Genomic DNA, 13,316 nt, shown 5'->3' on the forward strand with positions numbered 1-13,316 from the left:
TGATAGTTCTGCATGGTTAACGTGTCGTAATAATAAGTTACTATTCTTTACATGTCACTTTAGCTATCTTTCATTGTTTGGGTCAGAGTCTGGTTGCTACAGTGAAATTCCAATCTCCTTGCCCTTGAGTAGGGCTATAAAAAGATGTTGTGCAAATGCCATGAAATTAGCAGTAATTAAACCAGCCCACTTCACTGCTCATGCATCACTGTTCTTAGTCAGCCATCCCACTCATCATCAGGACTTTGGAGGGAAGACTATTCTCAAGCTCCACAGAAGTGATCTTCCCTTTTTCTGCATGTAGAATATGGCTCCCAGGCATTTGATGTGAATTCCAAGAATAATTCCACCAGCAGCCATTCCAGCAGGCTGTACTACTGAGGGACATGAGATGAATAAGTGGGGTCATTCCAACAGCCTTACTGAAAGATTTATTTTTCCTCTTCCCTCCCCATTCCTTTTACCTTGTGTGTCATTACTTTTTAGACTGTAGGCCTGCTGGCAGGGACCGTCATGTTTTACAGATTATATGTAAACTAGGGTGACCATACAAAAAGGAGGACAGGGCTCACATATCTTTAACAGTTGTAGAAAAAAGGGAATTTCAGCAGGTGTCATTTGCATGCATACAGCACCTGGTGAAATTCTGTCTTCATCACAATAGTTAAAGCTGCAGGAGCCCTGCCCTCTTGACTAGATACAAAAAGGGCAGGGTTCCTGCAGCTTTAACTGTTGTGATGAAGACGGAATTTCACCAGGTGCTGCATGCTGAAAAAATAAATATAATATATTCTAAATATATAGCCCCTGTCAATAACCTGGGTGTGGTATTTTGCACCATGTAAGAACATAAGAGTCATGCAGGATCAGACCCAGGGTGTATACTATCCAGCATTCTGTTCACACCATGGTGAACCTGTTGCCCATGGGAGTCCCACAAGCAAGATATGAACGCAACAGCACCTACCCACCAATGTTCTCCAGCAACTGATACCAGAGGTAGCACATAGATCTCAGGACTAGTAGCCATTGATAGCTTTATCCACCATAAATTTGTCTAATCCCCTTTTAACGCTATCCGAATTGATGGCCATCACTACAACTTGTGGTTGTGGTAGTAAATTCCATAGTTTAACTATGCACAGTGTGCACGTAGTTAAACCTTGCCTCATAGCAAGGCCACCTCCTCTACCATATAAAACCCCTACATGTTCAGGAAGGGCTGAATGGGCATTACAGCAGAGCAAGGAGACTTGAAAACTGCTGCATGACAATGTGGATAAAGTGACATATCGGTGGCTTTTTTATCTGTGATAAGTCATCCCATAGTTTGCACAAAAGAGACAGCGGCCCATTCAGAAGACACCTTAAACCACGGCTTTAACCATGGTGAATAAGGCTTTCTAGCTTAACCACCATGGTTAAAGCCGTGGTTTAAGGTGTCTTCTGAATGGGGCCACCAGTTTATTTTTAAGACAATTCTGTGCTTGCACAAGCAGTTATGGTTTCTTACACCCCAATCCTACCAAAGTGAGCAGCTGGCACAGTACACAGCATGGCTTACACAGGTGTAGGTACCTCAGCAAACTGTCAGAGGTGACTTTAAGGGATTTAAAGACTAAAAGTAGTGCTTTTGGCAACTCTGGAGAAACTATTGTGAGGACTGAAGCCTGAGTGACATGAAGGAACTTCACCATTTTGCCCAGTCTGGGACAGAGATAATTAAAAAGAAAAGCATTACATTTCTCTTAGTAGGATATAAATTCATTCTCACCACCACCACCACCACCACCTCTTTTCGTCTTCCCAGATGGTTCTGAAAATTAAGTGCCGATCCCTTTGATTGGACTAACTGGAAACGTGATGGCAGTCTTTTGATAAACCAGAATTTCATTTTAAATGTGCATTTTTAATGGGCAATAGCAAGAGATCCTGATTCAAGGGCTTAATTCAGGCCATGTCATTTCATTTAGAGTTACAGCAAATCAAAGAGAAATGGAATAAAATCAAGTGGAGTATATAGAAAAGAGCTTCTCTCCTTAATGGCTGTAGCTGGGTTACAGAAAAGCAGCCTCTATCAATCAGAATTTTAAAATGAAGTACAAGGTTGAAATAAAGACATGTTTAGTCAGAAAAAAGTCCTACACATTCTAAGCATGTTTAGACAGAAAAAGTTCTATAATTCACAGCATTCTCCAGCCAGCTATGTAGGATTTTTTTTACTGTCTAAACATGCGTAGAGAGCTTTGGCTATTGGGCGGTATAAAAATGTAACAAATAAATAAATGCGTAAGATTAAACCCTAAATTCACAACCCCCTGTAACAGCCTTTCCCAACCTGGTGCTCTCCAGATTTTTTGAAGCACAACTCCCAGCATTCTTCACCATTGCCCATGCTGGCTGAGGCTGATGGGAGTTGAAGTCCAAAACTACTGGAGGGCATCACGTTGGAGAAGGCTGATTTATAGGTTTATCCTGAAGCAGCACATAGTCAGATCTTTGCCTGCACCCAGACAAACAGCAAATGAGTATTTTCAGAATATCCACATTAAAAGTTGTGAAGCGTTCAGTTAGATTTTTACTTAAGCCAGTGGGATCTTTAGCAGCAAAATCCTCCTCCTCCTCCTCCTCCTGTGCTTTGTCCCTTTTTCTACGAAAACAAAAACAAATGAGAAAACCCAAATCTCGTGCTAATTTTAAGATTTTGATTGGTTTCTATTTTTCATGGTTTGGCGGGGGGAGGCAATATTTTAATCCGAACCAATGAAATTCCTCGCATGGGGCAGTGTCATCTGGAAGCCAATCACCCCCCCAGAACTGGATTTTACACGCGGGCGGGTCGTCTTGAAGAGCTGTCAGTTCTCCCCCAGGGGTGGGGGTGGGGGTGGGGGTGGGGGCGGGGGCGGGACGAGACGAGCTGTTCCCATCAGCCAAAGAAAGTCGTGAATGGTGCCAAGGCGCTGATGCGATTACTTGAAGAATGCAAGGCGAAACTCCTCCCCTTTGAGAGCAGCCAGTCACATCCTCCGCCTTGGCAGAGTCGGGGTGGGACTGGCGGAGTCTTCCCTTTGTTGCTGCATTGAGAGAATCCAACAGAATGGGAAGGGAAGGAGTCTACTCAGAGGCAAGTGTCCAGAACTTTGAAATAGGCTTGGGCCACTTTGGGGGATACTTCCTGATTCGTAATAATAATACTTATTATTAATAACAGCAATGATTATGAAATGCAACCTAAAAGCCTTCCTGCATTTATTCCTTCCTCGCCTCAATTCATGCGGAGTTTTATTTCTCACTAGGATGGTTTTAATTGCCTGGCTATTTTTGAAGGCTATTTTTGGTTAATTGCCTGGGCTTTTATAAGTACTGATTGCGAGTTCTTTAGGTCACGGCCGTGAAATGAAGTTAGGTGGTGATGTTTTCTTTCATTGCTTTCTAGATTTTCAAAGGAGTTATGGTCCTTTTATGCGTTTATCGGCCTTGTGTGTGTGTGTGTGTGTGCTTTTTTTGGAGGGCTGGGTGTTTTTGTGTGGGGTTTTTGGTTTGCTTGTTTTTTGCAGATATTCTTTATTTAAAACGTTTCTTCCTCCTGTTCAACGCTGCCTGTGGCCACAGAAGGCTGCATTTTAATAGTGCAACGTGTTCCTCGTTGGCAAAACGAGCCCTGGCAGTGGTGGCTGGGGGGCAGTTTAGGACGAAGGGCCCCGTCGAAGCGCGAGAGATTCTATAATTTTGTGTTCCTTAAAACCTGCCCAATGTTGGAACCTTAAAGCATAGGCAGGATCGTACCTTAAAAGAATAGGAAGCATCGCGTTTGTGATGCAAATCCGAAGTAATTATGGAAACTGTAAATCGCTAAGCTCAGGAAGAAGTGCAGTAAAGCTGGTTTGGGATTAGTTTGTTGCATTGAAATCCTGACTTCGTGGAAGGCAGCAGCCGAAGTCTAAATTCTCTTGCTCTGCTTTGGGCTTAAGTTTTAACCCACCCATTGCGTTAAGTACTTTTGCTTCTTGTCATTGGAAATGACTTCGCGACGGCGCGTTGCGGGGAAGTGCGCTTGCACGCGAAATTCTTGCCCCGGGCAGAGTGGCAGGTCCCTTGATTTGCTCGCCACGCTGTCTGGCCTCCCGCACCACATCACCTCTTCCCACCTGTCCGAGAAGAACCGCTCGCTGACATCATGGAAACACCCGGCCGCCCTGGAAAACGCGAGCGCGCGCCCCCACCCCACTTTTGCGCCGTTCACGCTAGAGCTGGCGTTTGGTCAACGCGACTGCCAATCAAGCCAGGCGATTCTTTGCCCTCTCTGGAACCTCCCTTGGAACCAAAATGGGGCGAGCCCCGAGGCTCCGCCCCCTTTCTTGCTGGCGAAGGGAGTAGCGAACACACAGGTAGAGCCGCTTAAAGAGTGCATCTTTCTGTTTGTCGCTCCCGCCCGCCGTGTTGTTGGCGGCCGTCTGCCTGCCAGTGCTGCTTTGCCTTTTGGCTGGCTTTGGCAAGTGGTTCAAAGGTGAGGAAAAGCCGCTCGGGTCTCACCCGCTCCGCACCCTGCCTGCCAGAGGGGCACAGCGGCTTGGAGGAGCTTACGGTGAGCCCGGCGGCTGATGCGTGCAATTGCTGCCGGCTCTCAGGTAGGCTCCGCTTCAAGAAATCTTCCTACTTCTTCTAATGAATGGCTTTTTGGAATTTCTTTTATTTGGGGAGGAAGGAGCAAGGAACTTTTAACATTCCAAATTCGATCCCTATTCCTCCCTTCTGCCCATTCCCCCCCCCCCGTCGACTTTCCCCCTGGCGTTTGTTTTGTTCCATTTGTCATATAGAAACTCTTTGGTCCATTATGTAGCTTTCTTTTACGGCTACATGGGTCGATAATTTTAGGCATAAAGGTATAACTGGGGGTGAGAGAACCAAGGATGCTGGGGGTGGGGTTCCCTACGATTAGAGGTGGTGTATTTCTGAATGCCAGGGCCAAACCGAAAATATGGCTCTTATTTATGTGAACTTTCCAAGGCTTCTTCTGTATGCCTTCTGCGGGGAGGCCAAATACTGGGCTAGGTGAACCCGTGGTTTGATTCAGTCAGGCAGCCTTCACGAACCTGATCCTTTAAATGTTTTGAATTTCAGTTTCCATCATCCCCAGCCAGCATAGCCAATGGTCAGGAATCTTGAGCTGTAGTCAATGGTGGCTGGTGGCTCTGATGTCAGTGGGGCAGTGAATCCGCTCCAGCTTCCAGTCAAAACACCTTGGGATAGCTCCTTTAGAGTTCTGACAGAAACCTGGACTAACTGCCCCACTGACATCGGAGCCACTAGCTGCCACTGGTTGTAGTCCAAACCTTCTGGGGGAAGATGCACTTTTGCAGTTCCCATCTTCTCCCATTGATGGTATTCTACCAGGTTTGGGGAGCGGAATTAGACTTTCTGAAACTAGTGCTGCCCTCCCCATCCAGATGCTATCCAGATGTTTTGGACTATAACTCCCAAAGCATCATGACCAGTGGTCAGGGAATGCTGGGAGGTGATGTCTGAAAGGCACCAGGTTGGGGAAGGCTGTTTTTCTTTGTAAGTGATTCCACACTAGTTTGCTGGAAGGCCAATAGGTTTATGGTTTGTGTCTTTTGAAAGAGAGTTTTAAAGAGTTGGACAGTTCGTTCATGCAGTAATGAATGTGGCCTGAATGACCCACGTTGTTACTTCCAATTCTAAAGTATATTATATATTGCTAGAAATCTGTGCAATTAATTTCTATAAGCCTCAGTTTATACAGTTGGCTACTTTTTTCTTTCATTTTGACTAAGAGTTCTGTGGATTGTTAAAGCTTGCATACTGTTTCACCAAGAGAAGCTGATCCATCAGAAGAGATTGTCTTATTTCTGTATTTGTCATACCAATACAGCAACACCGCTTACATCAAACAGTTGCTTCAGAATGGAAAAGAGACACTTCTTCCTATAAAGGGTTTTGGGTTTGCCATGAAACAACGGGGAATTTGTGCTAGTTTCAGGAGGGGATTTGGAAGATCTAAATAAGGCACTAATATAAAGGTGATTTTAAGGCATCCAACTGGCATTTCAATGTGCCTTAGTGTCTGCAAGATCCACAGGAGTTGTGGCAATACCTGTGCAGATTTAGTAGACTTGGGCTAGCATGATCATAGCACTCTTCAAGTTCAGCGTTGTAACATAGAATCCCCATTCCCACTGATATTCTTTCAGAGTAGTAGTGAACCACATCCAACTCTGATTCAAACTTCCCTTTGGATGCAGCCTAACCCTTTCTTTCTTACCTTTATTTGCAACCCAGTCGCAGCAAGGCCAGATGAGTCTAAATATTAAATGTAAGAGTACAGCTGTTCCCCACGTACTTGGACTGCTAGCTGTTAACTGGAACTGGAACTCATTAGCCTGAAAAGGCATGAGAAGATGTCCTAGTTTACTTGTGTTCCCTAAAAGGACTCAAATTTTGAATATCTTGTAAAATCTATTGCTACCCACAGTGGTGCTGTTGTTAGCACACTTTGAGATTGCTGTATCTGGTTTACTCCTCTTCTTGAACACATCTTCAGCAGCTTGGAGTGCATTGCATGTTGAGGATTTTAAGGGTTTTTTTTTTTAAAAAAAGAGAGTTTAGTTGAGTGAATTGGAATACAGCCAATTCTAGACTGATACATTAAGCATGTGTTTCCAAGCGCTTACTAAAAACTGGGGGTGGAGAGGTGAATTTCCTGGGAGGCATTCAGCGGGGACTGACTGCAGATCTTGCCCTCTTGCTGTGTGCCTTGGAAATGACAACTGACAGCCAGCTGGATTTTGAATGTAGCTTCAGAGACCTTGAGAATATCTCTGCTTGCAGAAATAGTGGGGTTTTGTTTTGGGTTTTTTGCTATGCTTCCCCCCCCTTTTTTTTTTTTTTTTTTTTGTAGTGTAGATAAGAAATTGCTCTTTCTTATTGCTTCATATCTTCTTAGGACTGGGGAAAAGGGGGTGATTAAATCCAATTACTTGGATGCAGTTCTCAAGCTAGAGCAAAATAAGTTGCCTGTTCATTTAAATTCAGGAAGACAACCTGATCCTATGGTCTGGTCTGGATGACCACTGCTCATCTGCCTGCAGTGATGTTGTAAAGTCAACAAAGAGCTTAAGACCAGCACAGAAATGACAGCAATACAAGATATAAAATAATGTGACACCAACGACAGTGGAAAGGAAAAAGCAAAGCACTGGGGAAGGACCAGAGTTCAGTGGTAGAGCACCTGCTTTGCCTGTTAACAGTCCAATCTCTGGCATTGTCAGGAAGGGCCTGGAAAAGACTGCTGGTGAGCTGTGACTGATTGGCAATACTGAGCTACAGGGACCAATGGTCTGACTCTATATGGTAGCTTCCAGTGTTCCTATGTCCTCCGACCATGTACATGTTCTTGCTGCTTTGTACTTCATTAGAAATATGGTTCTGGCAGCCTTGTGCTACTGTGATGCTATGGCCAGCAAGGCCCTGTACAGTGATTCATTGTATGAGATCAATGATGCTGAGCGTGGATGTTGTTGTGAGTTTTGAGGGGAGTGGATTGGTCTGGATGACCTCTCTGGACCCTTCCAACTCTATGGTGCTTGATTCAAAGAGAGAGGGCTAACAGCCTTGAAACCAGCTAGGCAGGTTCTACCCAAGCATGTTCTACTGTTAAGTAAACTCAGGTGATAGTTTGCCATAGAGATTAGTTGTTCGACCCTCTTCCTTTGAATGGCAAAGAAATGGCCAGAGACATCTTCTGGAAAGGGGAAACGTCTCTTCTCCCTACTTCAAAAAGCTGGAGGTGATGTAACCAAGGAGTAAAGAACAAGAGATTGACAGTTTGAGTCAGGAAAGGGCTAGGATTTTTGGAGCTCTAAGGATACTGGCTGCCCCACCCCAAAGTTATCTGATGGGAGAGCAGTGAACTCTGGGACATCTGTTTTAATGCAGGACTTTCACCTATGCTCAGCCTGTATATCTGTAAATAAACAGAAATATTGCAAAATAGTGGTACAGTTCCTGTGACCTCATTCCAAAGGAATCAAATGTGGGGTAAGCACTGCACCACGGGAAACTTTCAGCACGTGGAGATTCGTGGGTGGATAACATTATATTTAGTGGCCCCATTCAGAAGAAATGTTAAACCATGGCTTTAACCACAGTGGTTAAGCCAGAAAGCCAGGCTGTGTTCAGAAGACACCTTAAATTATAGCTTTAACTACTGTGAATAAAGCAAAAAGCCTTATTCACCATGGTCAAAGCCATGGTTTAAGGTGTCTTCTGAACACAGCCTGGCTTTCTGGCTTAACCACCATGGTTAAAGACATGGTTTAAGGTGTCTTCTGAACGGGCCCGCTGTGTGAAATAATTCCTTTTCAGTTTAGGACAGCCTTCCCCAACCTGCTGCCTTACAGAGGTGTTGGACTGCACACCTGGAGGGCACCAGGCTGGGTAAGGCTGGTTTAGGATAGAGGTTGAGATGTCTTTCATTGGACAGGTAATCTTGCTCTGAATATATCCATCTGGTATAAAAGTTTTTATAATATTAAGAACTAGATTTGGTCCAGCTTAAAGTTGTTGTTTTAAAATCCAACATGTGTATCCCAAATCTTTGTGCCTTGAAGGAGCCAAAGCATTGAACTTAACATCAAATGATAATGTTGGAAGCTCCTTATTTGTTCATTACTTTAAAAATGCTTCGGAGCACAGGTGGATTTTATATATTTTTTAAATGTGAGATCCAACATTTCTCCCTTTCCGGCTCCTAGCAGCCTCCAGGGGCAGCTGCAGGTCCTTCCTGAAAACATCACTTGACCTGGAGAACCTAGAATGAATGTCTGCAGAGCCCTTCTTCCCCATTCCATCTTGGGACTCTGAACATGCAGATGCATCAAGTTAGCTTCTCTCCCCCCCCACCCCGCCCCCCAATATCCCCTCTTCCCCACTTGCTTTTTTCATCTTGCCGATGAAGGGATCTAGAGATCTTGAAAGCTTTCACATTTTTGGTGATCTTTTGGTTGGCCTATTCTAGGTATTAAATTAATATAAGTTTTGGACTCTTACTTAAGGTTGACATGGCTATCTTTGCTTTTATTTATTTATTTATTTATTTAAGTATTTTTATGCCGCCATTCAGCCAAAAAAGGCTCTCATGGCGGCTTACAAAAGTATTTCTTGACAGTCCCTGCCCACAGGCTTACAATCTAAAAGACATGACATAAAAGGAAAGGGGATTGGGAGGGAGGAGGAGGAGCATTTGTAAAAATGCTGTTAATTCTCTGCCTTCTTGAGGAAGAGAGCAGTGGGTGGAAATCTGCCTAGCCTTTTGACTTCCATTGATAACCCACAGATTTCTAAAATGAAGTTTCTGACTGCACTGCATTTCAGCAGAGCTTGTAAATCAGGCTTTTTTATATTTTTCTATTTAATGCATGAGCAACGCTTGAATAGAATGTAGTGCCTTTGGCGATCTGGAGTCTATTTCTAGTAGCGCTTCAAACTATTTACTGTCAAAATGAAACACAGTAGCACCCGAATTATACTAACCTCTATATTAGCAGGTTTAATCTTTCTGTTTCTCAGTAAAAGCAACACAATATAACTGGCCAAAGAGCCTCACTTATTGATTGTGGTCAAGGCTGCCCTTTAAAGTTCTCTCTCTCTCTCTCTCTCTCTCTCTCTGAAGTAAGCCCTAGACACATTTCTACCTCAAGGTATAAAAACCTTCAGTACACTTGGCTCATGTAGCCTGGATCTTTTTGCCTTGTCATGCTTTACTTGTCCTTTCCTGTTACACTTGTAGACTTTCTAAAAAAATTAGTGGCTGCTGTGTAGTTTCCTGTAACCCAGCCTTCCCCTCCTTGGTGCCCTCCAAATGTGTTGGCCTACAACTCCCAGCATTCCCCAGGCAGTTAAATTAGAAGGTGGGAATTTCTGCTCTAAACCTATCCCAGTCTTCTTCCCCGAGGTCTTTACGTGGCTCCCCACCCCAAGATTCAGGCACACCGCTTTGCCGGACCAGCCTGAGGCATTTTGTGGTCTGGGATGGAACAGCAAATATCACTTTCTCCACTCCTCAGCCCACGTTCAAGGTGCATAGTACTCAAGGGCAGCCAAGTAATTTGGCAACTGATGCAGAAACTCCAACAAGTGCCTCTCTGCCTAATGGTAGGGCCGGCCTCGCGAAATCCGAAGAGGCACTTATTGCTGTTGCTCCAGTGGTGGAGTCCTCTTAGATCTGAAAAAAATGTTAGTCTGTACTTGTCATAGAGTGTATGAATCTGCCTAAGATGCTGTCCATCTTTTATATATTATTTTATTGGCTATGCAGCATGTCTCATAGCACCAGCTTCAGCTTCCTGGGTCTGTCTGGTTAATTAGAAATTGCTTCTGTGTGTAGAAATTGCTCAATGGCAAAACTGTTACTTTCAGTATGAATTAATCAGAGGTAGAGCAGATGGGGGCCTTTGCAACTGTGGTCAGTCCAGGAACTTGCAGGCTGCTCATAAAGCACAGGAAATGCGAATGACGTCTGAAATGAAGCTACCTTTATAAAAAAGAAAAAAAGCTTAACATATTCTGCTTAAGGTTTTTCTGAATTAAAACTCGTGTGAATTAGAATACTATTTGTAAGACTGTATGCTTGGCTTTATCAGTTTTGTCACCTCAAGGGAGCTGAAAATATGTATGTAAAAATAGAGTTATAATTTAGTAACACGTATTTTGGATGCATGCTGTTTAGGAGTCTGGTGGAAATATAGCATTATTCTGTTAAACACAGGTATTTAGAGTAACCACGACATCCCTACTTGCCAAAACTAAGGAGAGTGGTATTCCTATATTATAAGTCAGCGTTCCTCAACCTGGTGCCCTCCAGATGTTTTGGACTATAACTGTCAGCCTCTTTCAGCCAACACATCTGAAGGATACCAGATTGAGGAAGGCTGTTATAATATTAATAGCTTTTAACTAGGATGGTTTTTCTTAACTTCTTAAGGTCGGGTTTCAGGCTGGTATAATGGAAAATGTCTTATGATAGGGTTGGGCAACTTGTGGCCCTTTAGATATTTTAGCCTATAATCTCCATGATCCATCACCATTGGCTATACCAGCAGGGTTGTGTGTGAGAGTTGTAGGCTGAAACATCTGGAGGGTCAAAGGTTGACCATCCCTGGCTTGTATGAATTAGCCACCAGAATGAGGGGACATTTTGCTATGTATTTAGTCTACTGCTGGATTCAGGATGATTTTCCTTCAGCTAAACATTTGTATTCCACCCTTCCTATGGGCTGCTCAGTCATACAAGTGCTCATCCCATTTTATTCTTCTAAGAGCCCTGTGAGCCTACTTTAGTTAGGGTGAAAGATAGTGACTTTAGGTGGTCATCTTTATGACCAAGCAGTGATTTGAAACCAAGTCCCACGAGCCATGTCCAAAGTGTATCCAGTGCAGCACAACGTCCATCATTGCATTAACATTTTTAATCATGTGGATAGGTTAATGGAGAAGAGAGATGTGTGGAGTATGTTTTTGCATTGGTTCAGAAAACTTGCCTAGAACTAGCTGATCTTTCAGTCTTATGATTCCAGTACTTACTTTGCCAATGAGAACTATGTCTCTGCTGCCCTTCACCAGCAGCCCTTGGCTGCCCCAGACCCTGTTTTCGATGATGGTCTTCCATGTGATTGGTCCTGCCCATGTGGGAGCAGTACATTGCAAAAAAAAAAAAAAAAAAAAAAGCAGTTCCCACCCGGCTGGGGGCGGTAGCTGAAGGGCGCCTCTCTGCAATGCACAGAAGTGATTATTTTCTCCTTGTTAATGCATTTGTTCCCCTTCAGTGTTATTGGTCTTTGCTATTCAACTTTTTCTTTCCAGGCAGTCATCTGTTTTATGGGATATGTTTAATCAATGAGAATAGTGGTGATTCCGCTAAATTAGCTAAACCATTGGAAGTAGACAAACGATAGCCAGTGTGTGTTTCCTTCATTTGCGGTATTCTGTTCCATTTGTGGCTTTACCTTTAAAAGCACCTAAAACCGGTGAATCAATGCAAACCCGATTGGCGTACAGATGTACAATCCCATAGATATATTCCCAAAATGACATATGCCTAAGGCAACAATCTGTAGCCACTTACTCTAGTGTGGTCCCGGTGACTTTAATTGGATCGATTGGGAGTAAATGGGTTGTGAATTGCAGGCCAGACCTCTGGGGCCACTTTGGCTGCTGCTGTGGCAGCAGCCGCTGTTTGTTACTGCAGTTAAGCCAACATCCTCTGGTAGGCAGACGCTGAAACATGGGACAGTCATCTTCATTGCAAGAAGTCCAGGATGTGGAACTATACCAGCGTGCAGCATTCAGGGCTGTTCTCTTGCAGTATATAGCTTTCTTGATTGGAGGGGCGGCTGTAGCAAAAAACTTCGCAAGGGTAGTGTCTTACGCAACAATGAGTTAAATATGTAGTTCCAGCTCAAGAGGACTGAGGATGGTGATGGAGCTTCAGTCTGTAGCATGTCCAATAAAGCTATATCAGAAGTAGGCAACATGGTGCCCTCCAGATTTTTTTGGACTAGAACTCTTGTAATCCTTGACCATTGGCCATGCTGCTAGGGCTTATAGGGGTTGTAGCAGTGGTGGGCAGAAGGTAAATTGGGATATACTGGTAGATCACTGGGTGATTTGTAGTACATCAGTAAGGATCACCAAACAAAAGCAATTTTTAGGTCTAAATTGGATTTGCTAATCTGTAGTAACTGGGATGCAAATTCACCCTTATGTATACAGGTCATCCTTGTGTAATCAGGTCATCCCAATATATGGCTCATGGGGTGTAGTGTGTAATTGGTTCTGCTCCCTGAGCTGCCCTTTTGCAGCCAGGTCCAATTCTAGTAAACAATAAAGTATTATTTATTTATTGCATTTTTATACCACCCAATAGCCAAAGCTCTCTGGGCAGTTCACAAAAATTAGTAGATCCCATAAGCCTCAAGTCTGTCCTCACCTGCCTTAGAGATGAACACATTTCTTGTGGCAGAAACTTGCGTATGTAAGAATGTGCTTATCACAAACATGGGAGAAAAATTGGGAAAGATAGATGCTGTTTATGGGAAGTTCGTCAAGATCAAAAGAGGTGGAAAGTCATCTGTTGCTGCAATCCCCAAGTAAGTTGGTCAAGAATGTCTCTAGATGGATTTAGGGCATAATCCTATACATGTTTAGACAGGAAAAAGTTCTACAACTACCTTCTGGCCGGAGAATGCTTGGAGCTGTATGATCTCTCTCTCTCTCTCTCTCTCTCTCTCTCTCTCTCT

General features: G+C 43.8%; 1 protein-coding gene across 2 annotated transcripts in view; it reads left to right on the top strand.

Annotated features, from left to right (window-relative positions):
* Nucleotides 1–4,489: 4,489 nt before the first annotated feature.
* OSBPL3 (oxysterol binding protein like 3) overlaps nt 4,490–13,316 on the top strand; it is a 106,310-nt gene continuing 97,483 nt past the window's right edge. For both annotated transcript variants that reach the window (XM_063129005.1, XM_063129020.1), the window contains exon 1: nt 4,490–4,628. The gene's annotated coding sequence lies outside the window, so the exon portion shown is untranslated. The remainder of the gene's footprint in view (nt 4,629–13,316) is intronic.

The sequence above is a fragment of the Elgaria multicarinata genome, chromosome 1 (assembly GCF_023053635.1).
Source record: "Elgaria multicarinata webbii isolate HBS135686 ecotype San Diego chromosome 1, rElgMul1.1.pri, whole genome shotgun sequence".
Taxonomy (NCBI): Eukaryota; Metazoa; Chordata; class Lepidosauria; order Squamata; family Anguidae; genus Elgaria; species Elgaria multicarinata.